The sequence below is a fragment of the Diadema antillarum genome, unplaced genomic scaffold, assembly GCF_040938485.1.
Source record: "Diadema antillarum isolate AM-2024a unplaced genomic scaffold, OU_Dant_1.0 seq00000857_RagTag, whole genome shotgun sequence".
Classification (NCBI taxonomy): Eukaryota; Metazoa; Echinodermata; class Echinoidea; order Diadematoida; family Diadematidae; genus Diadema; species Diadema antillarum.
The window spans coordinates 455,701-479,283 of NW_027271728.1; the positions used below are offsets into that span (position 1 = coordinate 455,701).

Sequence of the window (23,583 nt, forward strand, 5' to 3'; positions counted from 1 at the left end):
AGTGCAAGTTTTGCAATCTACTATATACGGAAATGCAAATTTCCGACGAACGCTATCAACAACCGTCCAAGGAAAGCAACTCTAATCGAGGTTTTCTTCCCTCCTGTTCGCCAGTGATAAGACCTTATAACGATCAGGTCCATGCGTGTTTCAAAACGTTGTTCTAGGTCTCATTGATTAAGTTGTCTGTCCAAAGCAGTCCCATGTATTTTCTTTAAATATTCTTTTTGCGTAATATTTTATTGGTGAATAATCCATAAATTGTCATGTCTCCAGTATAATCATTCAGGTATAAAATGTGACGTTGTGTCTTGGTTCGTCCGACTGTGTCCCGACTTTCATTTTGTTCACTTGTTGTTTTTTTATCTTTGGGATGTCTTTTCTAAGAGCCTGCTTTTGGGTATTCCTTTCACAGGGAGACAGAGCCCTTTACAGAGAGCTTTGTTAAGCGTGCAGTCACCATGGTTCTTACTTAAGTTAGGTGCAGTATGAAGCACTAGGGTTTCAAACTTTGTAGGGTTTCATATATACTTCCATATACATTTAGAGTGCTAGGAAAGAACGATACTTAAATATATGCAGGTCACGCATCATTTCATAGGTCTTACGCGTACAACATGCCATATGCAATACACTCATTATTCATGGACGTTTTGGTTTAGCGAACCAAAAGAAGGATTATATAGGTCTCTTGAAAGTGCGTCGTTCATTCTTGCCATGCACAATAACAGTGTGCATGTTCATTTACAGTTCGTGTGTTCGTTTTCCTGCATGAATATGCCAGAAAAAACTTATTTGTCACTTGTATTCCCCTGCACCACGAACTGTGTTCGTAAGAGACAGAAAAAAAAAATTGAATCGCACTTTTCGGCTCGTATCCTTCATTCAGCTCAGTGGTGTATACTTCGACGTGTAATTTTAAACCTATAAGTGCTACACGCATTACTTTCCATTGGGTGTTATATTACGCTCTTTCGACTTTTGATACTCGACCGTGTCGTGTTTGACGTAAACACCATGTACCCCGCAATCATCATGCCTTTGCACTGCAATCGTATAGGCAATTGCCCCCTTCCCCCTGTTCTGTGTTGTTTACTTCATCATGAATATAAAAGATATTAATTAGATTACACAGGAAATGACGTAACGGTAGTCTTGCCCTTATAAATAGACGCAGAATGGTGGAATGGGGTTTTAAAGTTGGATATACGAACTAAATTGGTCACAATTTACAAGTTGTATGTAAATTAAATGAGGTGGCAAATGACATATAACCTCACAAGGCCTTCCGTTTTTACTTGAGCAGAGACCGTTACTGAATCTCTTATGTTTGAAGTGAGTTGACAAGAATTTATTAATATAGTCATCAGACTCAGTGGTGCAGTTGTAACTAGAAGGTGGCAACAAGCTAACATTGTCCACTGTGTTTATCTGGTTGCTGGCTGTGCAATGTGACCAGTTTCTGTGCTACATGATTGTTTGTTTGTTTGTGTGTGTGTGTGTGTGTGTGTGTGTGTGTGTGTGTGTGTGTGTGTGTGTGTGTGTGTGTACCTGTTGCGCGTTTATTTCGTTCTTTGGTTTTTTGTTTGATTAGTGGGACAGTTCTATGTCAATGAAGAGCTTAAATAATATGAGAGAATTTAGGAACATGCAGTGTATGTCAAACAGGTACGTTCATGTTTGATAACTTTTATCAGCTACTGACTTCCGTGACAACAGGTCGCTTGTTATCAGAGTAAGCCTTGTTGGATTGGAACTCTTTGATTTGCTTTTTTTTTTTCATAAGTGAGATAAGTCTATGGCATTGAAATGCGTACTTATAGGAGAGAATTTAGGAATACAGCGTACCAAACAGGTACATTGATGTTTGATAACCTGATCAGTAGACGTTTGTGATGACATGCATATCTTATATTATCAGAGTATAATGGCCTTACTTGACGAGGATTCTTTGTTTTGAACCTGCTGTTTTGTTATGTGTTTTTTAGGCTTGTCCTCGGTCCAGGCAGCTCCCGAGCAATCAAACGAGGACATGGTCCAGTCCAACGAACAGACAGGGTCCAGGGACTCCCTGACCGCCAACGAGCAGGAAGTGTCCCTCTCGGACACGAGCTCGAGCATCAACGGGACGGCGGGCCTGTCCAACGGCACGTTGGTCCACGCCGACATCCACACGCCCTCTAACGGCTCGCTGCGCATAACCGACATCGGGAGCGCGCAGCAGCTGGAGCGGAAGAACATTGCCAACGGCGTTCACCGGAAGGCCGGCGAAGAGACGTCGAGTCAGAACGACCTGGTGGAGGAAAACGGAAGCGACGGCGACGACGGCAAGGACGACGCCGGGAGCTATCTTTGCGGCTGGTATTCGTGGAGACCGAAATGTATACAGGTGAGATATCGTGTGGTGGATCAACGAAATACGATATTATGATTAAAAGAGGGAAGACAGCATAATGATTAGAACCAAAGGGAAGTCAGATAGAGTGTAACATGTGACAAGGAAAACAATTGAAGTAAATCAAAATAGAAAAAAAAAATAACACAAAATAATGCATGTAGAGACATATTGCAAACTGGTATGACAGGTAATTAAATGAGTAGAGAACAAGAGGACAAGCTACAAAAATACAAAAATACAATCTAGAAGCATTGCACAGTTCTCAGGAGCGGATTTGAGTTATCCACCGTTTCCCACGGGCGTTTAACACATTGCTTATGTACGAGAACATGTAGTGTCTTGGTGTGTAACTGGGTTATGTCGAATGCAGCAGGTTAATCATCGCATGGTACAATCATTTTCCATCACTTCCATCACTGTAACACATCATTATCAGTTACGATACCAACCACGGTACGAGGCTACGTCCTTAAACAAAACAAAACAAAACGAAAACAAAACACACACAAAAAAAAAAACACTAAGCAACGCCCCCCCCCCCGAAAAAAAAATAATAAAGTGATGTTTAAACATAATCATGACTGAGACCATCGTGAATTAAGCTAGAAAAAAAAAAACATTTCACGAGATACATGTACATGTACAAGTTCTAATAAATGAAGTCCTGTAAAGAGACTAGCACTTAAATGCATACCCGTATAAATTACCGTGTTTTTTTTTTTTTTTTTTGTCGTGGACAGGCCGTTGTAGATTCAATCCTTAATTAAACGTGTGAGGCCGAGGAAGAGGGTAAAAACTACAGTAGGTGTCCCATGCCTGACGCAGATTCATAAAAATGACTTTATAGATGCGGTTATGCCACTTGATGTTGAAGTGGAGAGAGCGGACGCTCGTTGGTTTCACTGCGCACTTTCGTAGAGGTGGCGAACGGCAAGAGTATCGTGGAAGTGTGGGGCGTGTTTCGATAGTAAGCCATTTCACGCAGTCACTCAAAGCATCATGTTCAGATACATGATAACTTAATTTCTCTTGAAACTGACTTGGAACTGAGGTATCTGAACACTTGAAAAGGTCTTCATGAAAACTACATTATTAATATTCATAGCCAGGTGCAAATTGGAATGTACAGGTGATGCGTGTTCTTTTCAACCAAATAAACAAAATACATTCATGCAGCACTTACATGTAAATTACAACTTTCTTATGCTTGGTTGTTTTCAAGTGCTCTTCGAGTAGATTATTCCACGTTTTGTAAAGTCTGTGGTTCCAGAGGTCATTTTGGACTGGTGTTCATTGTGAATGGCTTATAGAAATGTAGTCATCTCTTTTATAGTCGCGGTCACACTGGCAAAAGATCGCAAAATTTAAGATCGCGATCTTCAAGATCTCCATCTTTAAGATCGCGATCTTTAAGATCTCGATCTTTACGATCTCCATCTTTCGCCTGTGTGACCGCGACTGTTGACTCTTTTAGTCTCGTTGCACGGGTATGGTGTCAATAGCACTTTATGATGATGGTTAAGCTGAATGGGTTTATGCAATGTATCATGTTCCTTTTGACATTGATGACAGCCGCGATAGTGATAGTGATGGTGATAGTGATGAAAGCGATACTGCGATCTTATACCACCACCCTTGCCACCGCCATACATGATCATACTAAATTGGGAAAAGAAGAATACTTAAAGCTTCATCGTTTATTGCTAGGTTTAGAGTGACTTAAGCGCCTCTCCGTACCGAAAGCCTTACACAGTGTACATGCATGACAAGGAGGTTGCTTATTGTAAATTACCACAGTTACAAGAGAAGCATACGTCTTTCAGCGGACCAGCAGCAGCAGCAGTGGAAAATATTATTTTATTCCCCCCCCCCATTATCGATTCATTTCTTTGAGAAGTATACCTCGTATCAAGAATCAACGATCAAAACACAAATAAACACATGCACAAAAAGAACACCCAACAAACGTAATGCACAATTGAATTTCATCGCCTTCCTAACCCTGAAAAATAAATTTCAGTGAAGTCATGTGGGGGGGGGGGGGGGGGAGAGGGGGGGGGGGGAGGAAGAAAAGGAGTGGAAATCATATCCTAGAATGTCGTTGGAAATTGTTACTGGAACTGGCGACATGGTAGAAACCTTCAGACTATAATATCTGTTGGAAGTATAGTGAATGACTCTATACTTCCCTCTATTTCTTATGCTAGCAGATGTGTCCCCCCCCCCCCAAGCTAATATGCAATCCTTTTAAAAGAAACGAAGCCCAACAGACGGATGTAATGGTAATAGACTCTTATAACGACAGCAACGCACCAACAACTGTTTAACAGCTATTGACACCAGTACTTAGCAGTTCGAAAGGTGTAATATGAGCTAGAGTGCATACCCTGTGAGAAGATTATACATGTACATAATACTGAAGCGCAAACACGAAACGTGTATAAAGCTGACTGAGTTGTGCGTTCGCAACATGACTTTTTATTTGGTCCTTGCACGCAAGAGTTATGTTTACTGCAATCCCATGCTTTGTATCTCGATGTTACTGGTAAAGAGTTTTACCTCTCTCAACGAACGCTTTCAAAGTAATTTGCCCCTCTTTCTTTTGAAATTTATAACATTTTATATCCTGCGTCAATAAAACACAGCATGACCAGTTTCTTGCCAACATTCATCGACAAGCCGTCAAAATATTTCAGTTTAACCTTATAATAGTTTGTGATCCTGAAATCTTAGGCGTAATGATAGCTTCTATATAACTCAGTTTAATCAAAGTTGTCTATGGAAATGTCTTGACATACTTAATCATTTAATGATAGCTTCAGTGAGATGAATCGTTGTTGGTTTGGTTTTCATTTTATAATCGGTTCTATCAGAATCTCGTTTTCTTAAAATGATATGACACTGATCATTCGTTTCAAAACACCATCTATTCTTGTCAAAAAGTGTAATAATATAGAAAACTGGCTCGCTTCAAAGCTGTGCTATATATAGGATTTCGCCCACTAATCCCCTTTGTTCTTTATCGTGGCTGTCAACGTTACAATCTAGAAAAGTATAAAAGCCGATGAGTTCTATAGGGCAGACTTTAATTGCATGTTTCTGTGCTGATATTGCATCTGCCTGCGTCATTATGGCACTCGATGAAGATCGCTGATTTTCCCTTCTGATTACAGTGTAGATTAATTATTTGTGACATATTTATTCGCCTACAACTCGAAGTCTATATACTGACTCGTTCAGCACCACGGGTAAAATGTTATATACAGTCTATCGATGTTTTCAGGTAGATTTCAAGTGAGTAGACGTATATACAAATGAAAAAAAAAATCTGTTTCTGAGCAATTATGCGACTGCATCACCCAACAAATTGCCTATGGAACATGTTTAGAATGGTGGTCAGTGTGATTTGGAATAAATTTAATGCGTGAGTCTTTATTCAACTTGTACTTGTCTACAACTTATTACTTCTATAAGAGTTTGGTAACGTCACTGAGTTACTATATATTTCAACATCAGTCTACAGTAGCTTTTACCTATATAGTCCCCTTCCGGCTTCTAATCTAAGTTTACCTTTAAGTTGATATCAAAAAGAAATGAAGACAAATCAAAGAAAAGTCTGGCAGCGAATATAAACATGCGACTGCGTGAACCTTTCAACCTTCAGATATGACATGGTATAATACGTGATTCTGTTTTGCATTGTAGGCACGGCTTTGCAGCGAACATCACACCCTTGTGTCTGCGAACAGCATTACTCACGAGCATAATAGGGAGTGTATTCTTGCCTCCATGCACTCACTGTGTACTAGTATACAATACATTTACATCTTGAAACTCCATTGTCGTTCTTGCACTACTTCCAGTGATATGAACCCAGCTATTATAGCTTCGCGAAAGAAAGCTTTAGCGACAAGACGCTGTACAATGGAAGAGAGCGTTGCTATGGGCAACGCAACACGGCGTCCTTCAATATTCCAACCCATCCATTAGTCATGGTACATTGGCTTTCACGAACGTGTGCGCGGAATCCTAACACGATGTTTTTTCCTTTTCTTTTCGTCTGTCACGAGAACAGAAGTTTATATTTTGTCCCCTTTATACGTGTGTGAGGCAAGACTTCTTCAAGACGAATACCTGTACAGTTTTTTAGCTGCCTGATCGTACCCGTCGCTAATCAGGCGTAAAGGCACGCTGTGAATCCGGCTTACTTGTCATTCCAGTAATGCTGATGTGCCGCAGATTTGGCGGAAACGACACTTCTTTGGACATTTTTCTACCACGCGCTGTCATTAATGTTTTTCCTTGCATTGGCGTGTATGTATTATGGAAAAAATTGACTACAGGGTATATCACACGCAGTATAAATGTCTCTGTGTGTGTTTTTTCTTGTGTGTGTGTGTGCGCGCGTGTACACGTGTGTTTATATGATTTTGCTATCTAGCACTTTCCTGAGCAACGCCATCACCACAAGTAGAAGTCTATAAAATCTGCCAACTCAAGAACGCGAATAATAGAAACACAGATAACAATGTAATTCTGTAAGACGAAATCATAGAAATGCACGCACAATACACCAATACGCATATCCCCAAATCCTCAAATTCACATGAATACGAGCTCTATGGTAAATGATCTTGAAGATGTGTTAGCGACGGAGCACAATATTGCTGGTTGTTAAAGCGTTCATGTTGTTGATAAATACTTCCAGTGAATATTGTCGCGAACGGTTTACTGGAGATAGATTTCATGCGGAGTAGGTGCTATTCATGAAAGAAATCCGAAAGGGAGGAACTCTTTATTTGTGTATCTTTTTAAAGGGATGGTATAGTATTGGTGGAGATGAGAATTGGGCTTTTAACTTCTTGCGAGATACCAAGAAAACACTTATGATATAGTACAGAGCATACCATTTTAAGAGGATTCAAAGTTTAATTGATGAAAATCGGGTTTGGAATGATAGAAACATCCAAAAACAAAATAAAACAAAGCGATCGCAATAAAGTGTGGGTCCCCACACTTTATTAGAATCGCTCCTTTTTTCGGATATCTCAGCCATTTCAAAACCAATTTCCATCAAATAAACGTTGAAGTCCTCATAGAATTACATGCTCTTTCATAGTTCACAAGAGGTTTCTCATTATCTCACCAAAAAATGTTAGAAACCTGAAATTAGGTCTCAACCAAAACTGTACGATCCCTTTTACCTCGTTTATTATGCTTGTCTCGTCTACTGATGTTTTATTCAGAAAGACGATGCACCATATTTGATGGGGGGGGGGGGGGGGGTAGGAGGAGGAGGAGGAGGGGAGGGGGAAGGTCTTGCCCTTCATTCGAAAATGAATAAAGAGCTATGTCGACCAATATTGAAGTTGATTATGATAAACAGGGTAAAAGCAAACAAACAAAATTTTATAAAGTAAACATACCTAATAAAGTTGTTGGAATTATTTTCACGAAAAAAAGTGATGCAGGGTGCAACAATTCATTACTTTCGATTTGCTATAACATAATAACAATTATGAAAAAGCATCCACTATATACAACATAAAATGTGATGCTCTGGAATGAAAACCCAAATTATTGGGGGGGGGGGGGAGGTGTAGTTGGTGTGGAAGTTCAAGTTATATTTGGGTAATGTGGATCTCCTCGTCCCTGGTTTTGCTTGTTCCAGTCTCTGCAATGCACACACCTTTTTTTTTTTTATTGCAGGGGAGGGTGAAATTGTTAATTGGTCACTCATTAGTTTGTTTGTTTGTGTGTTTGTTTTTTTTTTGTTCTCCTTCCCCATCTCGGAACTTCGCCCTTGAACAAGATCTGATTCGTATCTTATAACTTAATATTCTGCTTGTTGTTTTTATTACAATTACTCTTCAGTGTTCAGTGATTGTGTTATTTTAATCATGTAAATTGTCGTAAATAGTGTGATTTTGTATAATTTTTCATTAAAACATTAAAAAAAACAAATTATTGATGGAGAAGAGAGAGAGAGAGAGAGAGAGAGAGAGAACAAAATGGCATGTCAAAAAAAAAACCAAGTTAAAATTTCATAGATAACGTGTATTTGTTTTAGTTTTAGTTTAATATCGTCAACTCGCTTGTTAATATTTGGAACCATCTCATATAAACTCTTTACTATGCAGGTGTGCAACAACCCGATCGGGTATCTGGTGTTCCTCTCACTCTTCGTCGTCGCCCAGGGCATGACCGTCAACGGGCTCGTCTACGTGGTCGTCACGTCGCTCGAGCGCCGCTACAACTTCCCAGCGTCCGCACGGGCTTCATCTCCAGCAGCTTCGACTTCACCGTCATGATCATCATCGTCTTCGTCACGTACGTCGGCGAGCGCGGTCACAAGCCGATGTGGCTGGGCATCGGCGCCTTCATCTTCGCCTGCGGGTCGTTCCTCTTCGCCAGCCCGCAGTTCACCACGGGGCCGTACATGATCTACGGCGAGGTGCATATATGTCTGTTTGTTTATTTGTTTGTTTGCTTGTCTTTGGTTTGTTTTGGTTTTTATTTGCTGTCATTTCATCGTTTTTAAATGCCCTTTAATGTTATTATTTATAATTCCCCTTGATATCATTATCACCATTACCAGTGAAGTCGTCCATTCAATGTTGCCAAAAATTGTCGAACATTTAAATGAAACTAAAGAAAATAAAATACTGCACAATTATCGTTTCTAAAGAGGTGGTAGAAATGCTTGAGATGAAAATAGTTGTGCTATACTTAACAGGGAATGTTGGAGTGTAAGTTTCTGTCATCCGTTCGAATTTTTGCAAGAATGTGTCATTGCCAGTTTGATACTCTATAATCACAATATTCTGAAAAAAAATGCAGTTTGGGTCATTTTCATCAATGCCTCGTCACTTTCTGCTGCCCAGGAGATCCACTCGGACGAGTGCAGTGCCTTCAACCACAGCCTCAACGGCTCCAGCATCGACAACGGGCCCGGCGACGAGGTCCAGGGGCTAAGCAACTACTTCTGGGTGTTCATCGGCGCGCAGATCCTACACGGGCTGGGGGCTTCGCCCATCTACACGCTGGGCATCACCTATATCGACGAAAACGTCGCGCCCGCTTCGGCAGGCATTTATCTAGGTAGACACACCAAAGGTGGAAAAAGAAAATGCATGATTTGATTTGATTGGATTGGATTGGATTGATGGGATTAGAGAAGTATAAATTCCTATTAGATGTCAGCAAATATGTCATTTTCACTAGATAGTAGGAGGCTAAATATTTCGACTCATAATACTCAGTATTCAGTGGTTCTCATCGGCACTTTTTGTTGGACTTTATTGGGAAATTGATTTTTACTTCATGAACCCTGCATAACCCATCGATAAATGTATTGCCTTGTCTATATTGAGGGGGTATAAGGAAGTTAAGGAGTTAAGTTCATTACAATTATGCGTCACGATACTGAAACCTCATTTGGTCGTATTATGCCTGACATGTTTGATATAAATTACACAGCGAAACGATTGGTGATTTCTCTGCTCTCTCTAATTATTAAGAACTATACATTAACCTGTACACTGGTAAGATACTGCTGTACTTTATACAGTTTGCATGCACGCGCTGTTGCTATGTCGGGTGGGCCTGGGCGGGCTGTCGCACTGCCAAGAGCGACTTCATCCTTACTCGAAAGGGGTTCTTCGGGTTGCCGGTGGCAACCGCTGTTGAAGTAGTATATATGCATGAAGTAAACAAGCATTATTCAAATGTATACAGTTCGTTTTTATTGTGTAATGTAAATGTATGCATGCTTTCGGGCAGGGTATATCCTTGGCGACCCAATGGCTTGCGAGTTACTTGAATATTTGGAAAAAAAAAAGAAAAAAAAAACACCTTTGTACCAAAGAATTGGCTTTATATGGTTTTGATAATTATGTATTTCATTCATCCTCTGTATAATTATGTTGCTTCGAGAAATCAATGAATTCTATCATTTGAAGAAAAAAAAAAGAACTATACACTGCATACGCGTCAACTGATAGATTAAACGTTACAGGAAATCTGTTTTTAAGATTAAAAAAATATACATAATGCTGTATGCTGCTTTTGATCACAGCGGAAGTGTGCTTTAATAGAGGGCAAGTCTATACTGTGTTCAAGTTAGCCATAGTACACAGAATAAGATTAGTACAAACAATATGCCAGCGGTTTCGTCAAAATAATGGACCAAAATCATGGTTTCGGTAATATTTTGGTGTACTTAATCAGAGATATTTTAGTTAAAGAGCGATATATAGTGAAAACATACCAACTTTCAAAATGCCACTATATTTTTGTTATGCCTGATTTGCAATGAAACATACGCCATTTCGTTCGTCTGTTTTTTTATTTCAATTTTCAATTCGGTACGATTCATTTCTGCAACTCCCCCCCCCCCCCCCCCCCGAATATATACACTAATACATACAAACGAAAATACCAGTATGGTATGAAGATTTTGTTAAGATTGAATTTTCTGCGAATATCCAAGTCTAACAGCAAATTCAAGAAATCGTTCAGGTACAAAATCCTGTAAATTATCGCATCTTCATTTCCATATCACAGCTGAAAACAGTTGCAGATGCTATACATAATAATTAATGCTTGATGACATAGCAGCCCTTTTCTGATAAAAAAAAAAAACACTACAAAAACAAAGAATGTTCTCTAGCATTTACACACAAAAGAAGAAGAGGAAGAAGAAGAAGAAGAAGAAAAAAAGAGAATAATTCTTTCCGGGGGGGGGGGGGGGGGGGGAGATTCACGAAGGATCTGATTTCATTCAAATTAAAAAAATACAATTATGCATGATTGATGTGGTTATGTTAGAAATGACAATGGTTTTAACATGACTTATAATGCGTTTCTGTTGTATTTGTTGTTAATACAGTATTTTTATGCTGCTCATGAAGTCGATTGGCGCTTTAACCCTAAAAAGACTGGGCTATTTTGGTAGTTCGAAAGACTGGGGGGGGGGGGGGGGGCTCAAGGGCCCCCCTTAAGATCTCGGCCGTGGATCGCGCGATCGCCGCGGAACTTTGCACAATGGTAGTGTGCGATGTAATCTACAAGATCGTGTTTTTAAATTTTCCAAAATAGTCTCCTTTTATTTTATTTTGATTAGTTATGATAATTTATGCAAGAAATCAGAATCTTTCATCTAAATCAGTAAATAAAGCTCCAAAAGTGCTCATTTTTGGTATAATTATTCTTTGTGGCATTCTTAGCAAATGTACTTGAAAAAAAAATTCGGTATCAAAATTGATTTCTTATTTATTTTATTGTTTCATGAATTTCTTATGTATTTCTTTGTTTTTGTTTTTTTGTAACAAAATTTGTCACAGACACTTTTTGAAGCGTAATACTCCTAAAACAAATTTTAGCCATTGAGAGTAAAAATAAGCATATTCATATGAACCATGTGAAAAAAAATCACATTTTTTTGCCATTTTTGGCCTCACGTGCATGTACAAAAAGTCATGTAACTTCAGAACCGTACCCCCAGGCGTCACAAATTTGATGTCAAAATGTGCGGAAAACTCAAAAGAAAAAAGTCATGGAGCATCGCGGCGAGAGCATTGCGTGTTGCAGAGTAATCGTGCGAAATGTCGAAGAGGGGGGGGGGCGCCTCCGAGGCCCCCCCCCCCCCCCAGTGCAGTTAGGGTTAGCCCTTTCTATTCCAATAAGTAGAATGTGCACAGATTTCACACACAAACTTTGGTCATTTAATTGATGTGGCAGGTCAAGGGTTAAGGAATTGTTTTTGCAAGCAGTAAAGTGTGGCGAAGTTGGCCAGATTAAAGGCAGCCCGTTGTGCTTGCATTAGTCAGAGTATTAAACAAGAAAATATGGGCAGAATATACTGGTCAAGTCTGCATTTTAGATGGAGCATATCATAATATTCACAAAGGTTACTTTCTTGCATTATTCATGTGATATTTAGCGGAGCGCTTAGTCAAACACTGGTTCCCTTAATAACTCTTCATTACGCTCGACATCTTATCCAGGTGTCTGTGTGTGTATCATGTATGTGTGTGTGTGAAGATCGAAGGCTGTATTGAGTTATCTCTGTAAAAACAACAACAATCCAAAACGAAACAAAGCAAACACAAGAATATAGTGACCTGCAATGTAATTCAAGTAACTGAGTAAGGTAAATGAAGTGAAAGAATTCTTTATACCAGTCAGATATAATAAAATTAACTTTTTTTCTTTCCTTTCTTGCTCACGCAGGCGTCTTCAAAGCGTTCGCCATTTTGGGACCAGCGCTAGGATATTTACTGGGAGGCGTGTTCCTTGGTTTCTACATCGACCCTTTAATAGACCGGAACGAGTGAGTGCTGTAATAGAGATATGTTTATGAAACGAACGCCGGCGACACGGAAACCAAGATATATATCACTTCTTGATATCTATAAGCTTTTCAATTAGCCATTTCGGAGTTACCTCATGACAATGTGTAGGCTGCATGGGTACAAATCACCTTTCTTTCTTTTTTTTTTCTTTTTTTTCTCAGTTGGTTAGATACTGCTCTCGTTTTCAATGCAACATAATGCAAAGGCTTGCTTGACGTGAGAATTTATTAAATTCATCAATCATGTTCAAACAAAGGATAACCTTGAGTGGACCAGGAGAACAGAGTGGTCCATCAGTCATCACTTTGGGAGAGCCTCAACTTCATTATTTTGCACTGAACGTATGGATAATCCTTTTCTGATGATATTCCCAAATACCACTGTTGTTGCTTAATGGATGTGCTGGCAAGCGCCATTTGTAAGGATGACATGAATAATCATTACATCACAGATGCATATGGTATCTCAGTGAATTTAATAACCAACATGCCCTGCTGGTACAAAAAGCCTTTTCTGCTCATGCGCAAAATTGAACCCCAAACTGACTTGTTCGCGTTATTGCTGAGTGTATTCCACCCTCACGAACTTGCTGTGTCGCTGGCTTCTATACATTGATACGGACTACAGAGTTTATTTATGCATTGTGTGCATTCATTTTGTACATTGTCTGCGCGTCTTTTCACATTTTCCCCCTCAACCTCCTTCTTTTACAATACATTTCTGGGAAATAGTCATAAAAACAGCATATTATAGAGTTGGTGTCACCAGTAACTAGAGACTCGATCGTGTCCTATAACCTATCACGTAGCAATCAAATGCTCGTTACAGTAACGAGTCTAGTGAAATATAGCATTAAATCGTCCGTGGACAAATTTAGATAGCATTGATTGCATGCAGATAACGAGTGATTGTTCAAATATTAGGTGGTCTAAGGTGTGAGTAATCAAACCCATCGACAGAAATAGCCATAATTATTTGAAAATGAGTTTATTTTCTCATCAAGGGCTGTAAGTCATATAGTAAGCGCCAATCTTTCTGATTGTTCTCGAATGTAGACCTACTTATCTCCATGCTAAAAGTCAACCAATAAATGCGATGAAAGGGTGATAACAAAAATCGACTACTAGTAGAATAATTACGTTTTTCTTCATGCTCCGTACAAAGTCTCTTTAATTGTATCAAAAATCAAAACAAGAAAAATAAAAGTGATTGATCCTTGTAACGTTCTCTTATTCACGGCTTGTTACTGGGACACTGTATCTCGTCCTTTTGATTTGCTTGTTATCTCTCTCCCCCTCACTTTATCTGTCTATCTACATCTATATCTACATGTATGTATGTATTATGTATGTATCTATCTATCTATCTCTATCCATCTATCCATCTATCCATCCATCATCTATCTATCTATCTATCTATCTATCTACCTATCTATCTATCTACCTATATATCTATCTATTTATCTATTTATCTATCTATCCATCTACCTATCTATCTATCTATCCATCTATCTATCTATCTATCTATCTACCTATCTATCTATCTATCTATCTATCTATCTATCTCCCTATCTATCTATCTCTCTGTCATTATTTTCGTACCCTGTTCTTCTTTCTGTCCATCTCACCATTCATCTTTCGATTCTGTACTTTCCTTCCAATCTTATTTTTCGCCGTTATCAACTCTCTCGTTTCCCCCTGATTTTTGACCTTCTTCTGTAACCATTTTCCGTTTTTCCCGGGGCTACTTCTGTCCCGGTATGTTTTATTCCCGATAGACTGGATATTGACCCGCATAGTCCCGTATGGGTCGGAGCCTGGTGGATGGGTTTCTTGGTGACCGGAATCCTCGCCCTCATTGTCGCATTCCCGCTCTGTGGATTCCCAAGGTCACTTCCGGGTCAGTATGATTTCCTTGGTCTCTGTGTTTATACCAGTCTTTACACAATTCCTTCCGGGGCAATCTCTACCTTATACTTATCGTGTCTCATTTGTCAAATATTTCATCACACGAGGCAGTTAAGCGGTCCAAACTCTCTCTCTGCTTTCTTCCCCTATAACTTATTAGTCGCCCCCTCCCCTCCCCCTCTCTCTCTCTTTCTCTTGATATTTGACAAGGTAGAACATTGTAGATCCGTATAAATATTTTATACCTTATGGATGATGATCCAGAAAATAAGGAAAGAACAAGTAAATGGGGACACAGTCCTTTTGTAGATGGTGGTAAAAAAAAGAAGCAAGAAGCTATGCCTACGAATTAAAAACAGAATGAGGTAAACGTAGAATGTAAACCCAACACGCTGTGTGTAATAAATCCCAGTTTGCAACATGGCTGCTTTTTGGATATGTACAAAAGTGTGTAGTGTAAATGATAAAGTATATGTAAGCTAGGATCATTTTTACTCTACTAGTCTCTGTAACCATGCTGTAACAATGCAGTGGTTGATAATGTCTTTAATACATTGCACAATCGAGAACAAGTAGCTTTCATTTCCTTGTACAGGGTAACCCCATTAAGCGGCCTACTTTCTTCCACCTCTATAAAGTCAGAATTAGCCATCTCAGGCCACGAACTGAAAGGCCATCGACATAGTGTACAAATAATTTACTCAGGGTTCACGAAAGAGTTTAATGTGAAGCCTCCGGTACTGAAATTTGATATTTGTGATAATATTATGCTACTGACACATGGCACATGCAATGTGCACATACATTGTATTTTGTCTTTTGCATGTGACGCTTTAATGTGCACATTTTTAATCATGCAGAATCAAAATAGAAACACAAAACCAACCAAGAAAAAAATAAATAAAATAAAGCACCATAAGTACGTTTCCGCAATGCAAGTGTAATGTATCTGTGTGAGAGTTCACAAATTTGTTGCATTCTGCGGGTGCGCTCCAATTTTATTTGTCTTTTGATATATCAAACACAAGACACAGTTGCTGAATACCAGCGGAAATTACTCACGGAGGGGTTGGTGTAGAGGCACGTTTACGATCATCCTCACCTGTTCCGTGGTTAACGCAGGTGTTAAAACACGTTTCGTGCCTGCATCGAGTGCAATAAATAAGCATGTGAAAGCTGAGTTTATAGCATCAGTCATGACAGTAGGAAGCAGGTTTGAGGCGTGATGGAGAGATAGATAGACGGATAGACAGATAAATATATAGAGAGATATATAGATAAATAGATAGATAGACAGATAGATTGATTGATTGATGGATAGATAGATAGATTGGTAGAGAGAGGGGGAAGTGGGGGGGGGGGGGGAGGGGAATGACAGAGAAATACTGTGTGTAGGTGTTTGCTTTAGTTTGTCCTGAAGTTGCCGCCCCCCCCCCCCCCCCCACACACACACACACACACACGAATAGAAAATGCCTGGGCAGCTTCATCATGAATATCAAACTGTCGACAGAGAACTCTAATTTGTCAACAAGATGATAGACAGTGCTTCAATATTTTGCTACTTGTTAATCATCCTAGCCTTTTGTGTTTTATGGCAACCGGTTGAATTTTGAATATGTATTTTCGCTCATCTGAGAAATCATTCTATCTTTTCAAATTAACTTTACGTTTTTCTCCTTCTTTCTCCTTGGCTTGTGTCTTTCTGTTACCCTTCAACTATCTTCTAAATTCAATCTCTTTATCTAATCTTGTGTTACATTCCTTTTCTTTCTCTCTTTTTCTTCAATCGTCATCACCTTCACCACCATGATCTCCCTCTCCATCTTCTCTCCTCTCCCCTCTCCTCATCACCATCTTCTTCTTCCTCCTCCTCTTCATTCGTCTTCTCCTGCTCCTCATCTCCCTCCTCCTCCTCCTCCTCTTCCTCTAACTTCTCTTCCTCTTCCTGCTCCTCCTCCTGCTCATCCTCTTCCCCCTCTTCTTTCTCTCCCTACGCCTCTTCCTCCTCATCTCCCTTCTCCTGCTCTTCCTGCTCCTGCTCCTCCTTCTCTTCCGACTCTTCCTCGCCTCCCTCCTCCTCCTCCTCTCAATTCTCCTGCTCCTTATCTTCTTCCTCCTCCTCTTTCTCGTTTTCTCATGCTTCTCTTCCTCATCGTCCTCCACTACCTTTTACTCCTTCCCCTGCTCTCCCTCTTCTCCTTTCTTCCCTCCTCCTTATCTTCTTCCTACTCCTCTTCCTCCTCTTCCTACTTCTCTTCTACCTCCTCCTCCTCCTCTTCCTCCACCTCTTCCTTCTTCTTCTCCTCCCCCTCTTCTTCCTCCTCCTCATCTCCTCCTGCTCCTGCTCCTCCTTCTCATCCTACTGTCTTCCTCTCCCTCCGCCTTCCTCCTCCTCCTCCTCTCAATTCTTCTACTCCTCATCTTTATCCTTCTCCTTATCTTCCTCCTCCTCCTCTTCCTCTTCCTCTAACTCCTCCTCTTCCTGCTCATGGACCCTCTTCTCTTTCTCCTCCTCCTCTTCCTCTCCCTCTGCCTCCCTCCTCCTCATCATCTCAATTCTTCTGCTCCTCACCTTTATCCTTCTGATCTTCATCCTCCACCTCTTCCTCTCCCTCCGCCTCTTTCCTCATCATCTCAATTCTTCTGCTCCTCACCTTTATCCTTCTGATCTTCATCCTCCTCTTTCTCGTCTCCTTATCATGCCTTTCCTCCCCCTCGTCTTCCTCCTCTTCCATCTTCGCATATCGATTCTCCTAATTCCACATCACAGGTGCGGAGAAGATTCGCGAGCAGCGTCGTAACGAAGCGCACAACGGCCACGAGTTCGAGGTGCGGGCCGGCTTCAGCGGCGGCCTCATCGACTTCCCCCGCGCCACGTGGATGCTGATCCGCAACCCCGCCTTCATGTGCGTCAGCATGGTGTCGGTCACCGAGACGTTCACGCTGGCATCTATCGCCGTCTTCGGCCCGAAGTACCTCGAGTCCCAGTTCAATATGACATCGGGTTCTGCCGCCATCACCGCAGGTAGCTGCTGTCACTATACTAATGATGCACAGGATAGAGTGTGTTAGTGAAGGTGCGGCGCGCTCGAGAGTATTGACAATGGTGCGACATGCACGAGGCGCAGCCGAGTGCATGTTTGCAACCGTTGTCAATACTCGAGAGTGAGCCGCACCTTCACTAACGCCACGAAATAATCCTGTGCATCATTAGTTTTATAAAATGGGTCGAAAACTAACAGCATTATTCACGTACCTTTGTGGGTCAATACCAGTCAGCTACATGTAGCACTCGCTCAAAAGTCAAGATGTCCGAAGATGTTCGTCCCAAACATTTACGCACGTCGCACTCGGAAATCCCGCACACTGATAAGTACTGTACGTACGCATAAGAGTATACGTACGCCACGTACTGTTATGCACAAGAAAGGCCGCCGGCTGTTGTGGCAGCCCGCGGCCCGAACTAGAAGTTGTTTACAGGATTGACAGCGCGTATAGTAGCGTGTGACGCACTTGTAACAACTGATTGAGTGCGCACTGCTAGTGTAAAACATTGTGACGTACGTCAGGCCAGGGAGGTGGAAGAGAGACTCTTCTTAGTGCTTACCTGAAGAAAATAATGCACGCACACAAGGGCGTACCGAGGGGGGGTGTTTTGGGTGTTCAAACACCCCCTTTGCCAAAAGGGGGGTGTTTGAGGTGTTCAAACACCTCCCTTGGGCAAAAGGGAGGTGTTTGAGCTGTTCAACACCCCTCTTCAGCAATGTTTAGATGTTGACAAATGAAACAAAAGCTGTCTTTGCCGCTTTTATTTCCGTTTTGAATTCCGCCTTTCCTTTCTTTTGCGTTCATTTTCTCTCTCTCTCTCTTTCTCTCTTCCTTGTTTTATCTTAATGCTTGTGTGGACGATGACACATTATGGAGTTACATAATATACGCACTAAAGAACTCGTGTACAGTACGTGTTAATACTACGTTACCGCACCGCGCGCGAAGCTGACGCGCAAACAGTAGACATTCCCGATCCCTGCTTTGCTTTCTGACCGAATCGCGGAGATTGTCATTGCGCGTAATGTTCACCGTTTACCGGTATTATACCGTACGCGGTATCCCGTAAATTGTGTATGATGCATAATATTATGTGTGTATACAATGCATGCTGCGCTGCAGCCTATTATAGGCACATTGCATGTTAAGTTAGTAGTATCAACTACCAACAGTGGCCATGGTGGCGCATCTAGGGGGGGGGGGGGGGGCAAGGGGGGCACGTGAAAAAAAAAACGAGAAAAAGAAGAACAAGAAAAAAAAAAACCGCCGAAGAAAAAGAAAAAGAAGAAGAAGAAAAAAAAAAAACCTCGCCCGGACGGGGGAAAGGAGAATGGGGGGGGGGGGGGGGGGGGGGGGGGGCAGAAAACCAAATCAAACAAGATGAAAACAAAACATTAATTCCATGTTTTGTAACGCTGAAATATAAAAATTTTCGGCTCGCTCGCTGCGCCCGCTCGCCAAAATTTATCCAAAAAAAAAAAATAAGAAGAACAAAACGTAATGATGACGTGGAAATATAAAAATTTCGGCTCACTCACTCGTAGTATTTTAGAGTATTTTTCCAAGTCCTTAGTTTGTTGGCATAAATCGTTATCTATGAAGCCGTCACTATATCTTGATTAGAATTGTAAGATTTAATAACCAGAAAATGACAAGAATTCCATGTTTTGCAAGGTGAAATACAAAAATTGTCGGCTCGCCAGCTGCGCTCGCTCGCCAAAATTTATCAAAATTTATCAGATTTTATATCACCCTCAAAAAAAAAACTTTTAAGTGCTCGAAAAGCATATCAAGTGGACGTTTTTTAAGTCCCTACCGGGATGGGATTGGGGTTGAACACTGCTGGTATAAATCGTTATCTATAACACCGTCACTATATCTTGATTAGAATTGTCATTCCAAGATTTAATAACCAAAAATGACAAGAATTCCAAGTTTTGTAAGCTGAAATACAAAAATTTTCGGCTCGCTCGCTGCACTCGCTCGCCAGAATTCTTCAATATCTCTTACATTTAAATCACCCTCAAAAGACCCCTTCTAAGTGCTTGAAAAAGCATATCATGTGGACTTTTGTTAAGTCCCTACCGGGATGGGGTTGGACACTGTTGGTATAAATCGTTATCTATAAGACCGTCACTATAGTTAGAATTGTAATTCGAAGATTTAATAACCAAAAATGACAAGAATTCCATGTTATGTATAAAGCTGAAATATAAAAATTTTCGGCTAGCTTGCTGCGCTCGCTCGCCAAAATATATCAAAATTTAGGGTTTCCTATTACATTTAAATCACCCTCAAAAGACCCCTCTTAAGTGCTTCAAAAAGCATATCATGAGGACTTTTTTTTAAGTCCCTACCGGGATTGGGTTGGGGTTGAACACCTTTTCAGAAATTAGGGGCGCAATTTTCGCGCTTGCCCCGGGCGCCGTTTTCCCTAGATACTCCACTGACTACCAAGTACTGTCAGTATAGTAGCCTACTGGAAGCAGCAAGCTCTGGAAGCTCTGGGAGTAGCAAGTTACTTGCTACTCAATGTAATTAGTAATAGCACATGGACTTGGTAATCTTTAGTAATAGTAGATATGAATTTTTTCAATGACTGAAAGTTAAAACTGAAAGATAACTGAGTGTGAGTCTACAAATTGTGGTTGGATGACTTTATTGCGCCTAAAATTCACTAGATATCTAGGTCTAGGAACAGTGGCGTAACTACGGGGGGCATGGGGGGCACGTGCCCCCCCCCCCCCCAATCCGCTGGTTAAAAAAAAGAAAAAACAAGAAAAAACAAGGGAAAAAAAGAAAAAACCTACGAAAATGATAATTCAAGGGTTAGTAAACTGCTTTTGAAATCGACATGAAAGAATGATCAAGAAAAAAAGATATTTTTCTAAGATTTCTTTTAACCATAATAAAGAGGTATAACATTGTTCAAAAAGCCCGGAGTCGACAAAAGATTGTGATTCAGCGTGATTCCTGGTTGGCATTTTGAATACAAGCAGGATGTGCGCAGTGACTCAGAATATCGGAATGGCAAAAAGAGTCGCTGCAATGTTGCGCAATGTGATGTTTGATAGGTTGTACACATTTGCTATCAAAGCTTGATCATTGATTATGCAGTGTTGCTATACATACTAGTCTATATTAAAATGCCTCGCATTGCCAATAATAAGACTTGACCTTGGCTATTTCCTAACTTTTCCATCTATATGAAACACACACACTCACAAACACGAACAAATTAGGGGATGCTCTATATAAAATACAGATTTTGGACATCCTTCTCCCGCTTGGTCACTTCGACGCCCCCTCGCTGGTCATACCTCCCCCAATCATGAACATAAACCGACACCCTTGACTACCAGTGGCGGATCCAGGGGGCGCACCGGGCGCCCCCTCCATCCAATGCGAAAAAAATATACATGTAGCTACAAACGACAGTTTTTGGACGGTAAAATGTCAAAATTTTTAAGCTCGCTCGCCTCGCTCGCTCGCATTTAACCGTTATATGCCATTCTCCTGATGTTACTGCCAGTGATTGCCAGCAGTTGTGCCCGGTGCGCCCCCCCCCCCCCCCGAATTTCCAAAGCGAAAAAATATAGCTACAAACGGCAGTTTGGGGACTGTAAAATGTCAAAATTTTCAAGCTCGCTCGCTTCGCTCGCTCGCATTTAATCGTTATGCAATTCTCCTGATGTTGCTGTCAGTAATTGCCAGCAGTAATTACGCCCAGTGCGCCCCCTCCCCTTAATTTCCAAAGCGAAAAAATATAGCTACAAACGGCAGTTTTGGGACTGTAAAATGTCAAAATTATCAAGCTCGCTCGCATTTAATCGTTATGCAATTCTTCTGATGTTGCTGTCAATAATTGCCAGCAGTTGCGCCCGGTGCGCCCCCTCCCCTTAATTTCCAAAGCGAAAAAATATAGCTACAAACGGCAGTTTGGGGACTGTAAAATGTCAAAATTTTCAAGCTCGCTCGCTTCGCTCGCTCGCATTTAATCGTTATGCAATTCTCCTGATGTTGCTGTCAATAATTGCCAGCAGGTGCGCCCGGTGCTCCCCCTCCCCTTAATTTTCAAAGCGAAAAAATATAGCTACAAACGGCAGTTTTGGGACTGTAAAATGTCAAAATTTTCAAGCTCGCTCGCTTCGCTCGCTCGCAATTAATCGTTATGCAATTCTCCTGATGTTGCTGTCAATAATTATATAAGCAACATCTTTTTGATGCAATTAAGTTACAAGCTGACGAATAGTTAAATAATATGGAGTTTTCTTCTTTTCTTCTCTATTTTCATATCTACACGTATCCGTTTTTTTATTGATTCAAGTTGTAAATCTTATCATATTTTGTATTCATGTTTGTTTCAATTCAGTTACAAACCAATGGTTATAAATGATTACATATATTTACATCACAATATTTCTTAAGGGATCATTTTCAATAAGCCTACTTTGTGCTTCCCATGATTCCGCCACTATCATATTTGACACCATGTATTTTGTTTGTTTGTTTGTCTGCCTGTTTGTTTTTAATGCAAAGTTTGTAAACCAATTATGAAAGTGGAAATAAATGAAATGAAAATGAAATGAAATGAAAATAATTGCCAGCAGTTGCGCCCGTTGCGCCCCTCCCCTTAATTTCCAAAGCGAAAAAATATAGCTACAAACGGCAGTTTGGGGACTGTAAAATGTCAAAATTTTCAAGCTCGCTCGCTTCGCTCGCTCGCATTTAATCGTTATGCAACTCTCCTGATGTTGCTGTCAGTAATTGCCAGCAGGTGCGCCCCCTCCCCTTAATTTCCAAAGCGAAAAAATATAGCTACAAACGGCAGTTTGGGGACTGTAAAATGTCAAAATTGTCAAGCTCGCTCGCTTCGCTCGCTCGCATTTAATCGTTATGCAATTCTCCTGATGTTGCTGTCAGTAATTGCCAGCAGTTGCACCCGGTGCAACCCCCTTAATTTCCAAAGCAAAATATATATATATATATATATATATATATATATATATATATACATATATTATCATATATAGCTACAAACGGCAGTTTGGGGACTGTATGTCAAAAATGTCAAAATTTTCAAGCTCGCTCGCTCCGCCCGCTCGCATTTAATTGTACAGTTATGCAATTCTGATGTTGCTTCCATGAGGTGCCCCCCCCCCCCCCCCAATGTTTTAACCCACGGTACGCCACTGAACACCCCCCTTTAAAAAATCCTGGGTACGCCTATGCACGCACACGTGACTCATTTCAGCGCTTCCAATTGGCTACATTCTTGAACCCATTTTATAAAGTACTTTAAAGCTTTCCAACCACATTTTGAGTTATTTCCCATCATTTCCACACACCCGAGGCAGAAACGAAAGTAAAGCCAGCAACCATATAAACGCATTATTGAGAAAATTGGTCTAGAAGTTTACGGGCAGTTTCGCGAACAGACGATACAGAATTTGAGCAGAATAGGTCGATCTAGAACGCAATGATAACATGCTTCATTAAACAAGTTCGGCATGAGGTTGATGAAGATCGTCAATAAACGCCAATTTTGCCAGTCAAATCATTCTGTTACAAATGCAGTTTTGTCTGGTCCTATACATATGACCTGTCAGGGTAATGGTTCTTTAAAGGGAAGATAAACCCCAAGAGCAATGTGGATTGAGTGAAAGCGGCAACATTAGTAGAACACATCAGTGAAAGTTTGAAGAAAATCAGACAATCGATGCAAAAGTTATGAATTTTTGAAGTTTTGGTGTTGGAACCGCTGGATGAGGAGACTACTAGAGGTTATGACGTATGAGTGGACAACAATACCAAGAAAATATAAAGAAAATACTACAAAAATCCATTTTTCATGAAAATTACAAATTCCACC

General features: G+C 40.6%; 1 pseudogene; it reads left to right on the top strand.

Moving 5' to 3' along the window:
• The window catches only part of LOC139740514 (solute carrier organic anion transporter family member 4A1-like), a 60,475-nt pseudogene that overhangs the window by 28,895 nt on the left and 7,997 nt on the right, over positions 1 to 23,583 (top strand).